Source organism: Corvus brachyrhynchos, unplaced genomic scaffold (assembly GCF_000691975.1).
Source record: "Corvus brachyrhynchos isolate BGI_N302 unplaced genomic scaffold, ASM69197v1 scaffold704, whole genome shotgun sequence".
Classification (NCBI taxonomy): domain Eukaryota; kingdom Metazoa; phylum Chordata; class Aves; order Passeriformes; family Corvidae; genus Corvus; species Corvus brachyrhynchos.
This window is the reverse complement of record NW_008237615.1, coordinates 15201-15432: the sequence shown is the minus strand read 5'-3', so window position 1 is coordinate 15432 and position 232 is coordinate 15201.

Below are 232 nucleotides of genomic sequence, written 5' to 3'. Positions count from 1 at the left end.
AGTGCCCATTCCCGGTGCCCGCTCCCGGTGCCCATTCCCGGTGCCCGTTCCCTGTGCCCGTTCCCGGTGCCCATTCCCATTCCTGTTCCCATTCCCGCTGTCCTGTTCCCATTCCCGGTGCCCATTCCCATTCTCGGTTTCCTATTCCCAATGCCCCGTTCCCATTCCCGGTGCCCCGTTCCCATTCCCGCTGTCCCGTTCCCATTCCCGGTGTCCCGGTACCGGTGCCCTC